We start from the raw sequence: 1364 nt of genomic DNA on the forward strand, positions 1-1364 counted from the left end.
TGGTAGTTTCCTTTGCTTGGCTATCTTTTTGCATTTGAGTGAAAAATTCTTGTTGATTCTTTTCCATTTGGAGGACCGCTTTTTGGACATCAAAACCTTGGTCATTTTGGTGATTGTATGGATTTTGATTTTGGTAACCTTGGTTTTGATTGTAAAAGGGTCTTTGATTTTGGTTTCTGATGGGTGGTGGAGTGTATGTTGTTTGAGGGTTTTGAACATTTTGGCTTTTGTATGAGAGATTTGGATGGAATTTGGTGTTTTCATTGTAAAAGTTGGAATAAGGGGTACCACTCTTGTATGCTTGGAAAGCATTCACTTGTTCATTTGTTCCCCTACATTCACCTTGGTCATGTCCCAAAGTTCCACAATTCTCACATATCCCACTTGGGATTGATGAGGATGCCGTCATGGCATTAACATGATGCTTTGATGATTTTGAGTTTTCCTCAAGTCTAGCCATAGCTTGTTCAAACTTCAAGTTGATTGTGTCAATGTGAGCACTAAGTTGAGCACCCAATTGAGTAACGGAGTCCACTTCATGCTTTCCTCCTCTAGTAGCCTTGCGAGGTCTACTATATTGATAGTTATGGACCGCCATTTCCTCAATCTTATTCCATGTTTGATTGTCATCAACTTCGGTGAACATTCCATTTGATCCCATATTGAGAATGTTCCTAGAATCTTCATATAAACCATTCCAAAATTGTTGTACCAAAAACCATTCGCTAAGTCCATGGTGAGGGCATGAGCGACAAATTCCCTTGAACCGCTCCCAAGCTTCATATAAATATTCTTCATCCCTTTGCTTAAAACCCGTAATTTGAGCTCTTAGCATGTTAGTCTTTTCCGGTGGGTAGAATTTTTTGTAGAAAGCTAGAGCCAACTTCTTCCAAGAATCTATTCCGAGGGTGGCCTTATCAAGGCCCTTCAACCATTGCTTCGCGGTGCCGATTAGAGAAAAAGGAAATAAGACCCATCTAATTTGGTCTTGAGTCACGCCCGTTTGAGAGATTGCATCACAATAGTCGCAAACGGTTTCCATATGAGAATGAGGGTCTTCACTAGGCATCCCCCCAAATTGGCTCCTCTCAACTAATTGGATGAAGGCGGACTTGGCAATAAAATTTCCGGTTAGATGTTGCGGTGTAGGAGTACCATTTGGTAGATTCTCCTCGGTGGGTACGGAGTGTGACGAGAATTTAGGCATTTTAGGTGGATTTTGTGGGGTATTGTGTAATGGGTTCTCCTCTCCTTCTATTGCGAAAGGATTGACGAACTCACTAGTGGGTTGAACAACTTCACTAATACCTCTTAAATTCCTCCTAACAAGTCTCCTATTGTTCGTCAAGGTTCTTTCGATTTCA

The 1364-nt window shown here is 41.0% G+C and overlaps 1 non-coding gene across 1 annotated transcript; it reads left to right on the forward strand.

Annotated features, from left to right (window-relative positions):
* Positions 1-728: 728 nt before the first annotated feature.
* On the forward strand, positions 729-835 carry LOC141615960 (small nucleolar RNA R71). The gene has a single exon (XR_012530343.1). It is a non-coding gene; the product is annotated as a small nucleolar RNA R71 (small nucleolar RNA).
* Positions 836-1364: the final 529 nt, after the last annotated feature.

This window comes from Silene latifolia, chromosome 11 (genome assembly GCF_048544455.1).
Source record: "Silene latifolia isolate original U9 population chromosome 11, ASM4854445v1, whole genome shotgun sequence".
Lineage (NCBI taxonomy): Eukaryota > Viridiplantae > Streptophyta > Magnoliopsida > Caryophyllales > Caryophyllaceae > Silene > Silene latifolia.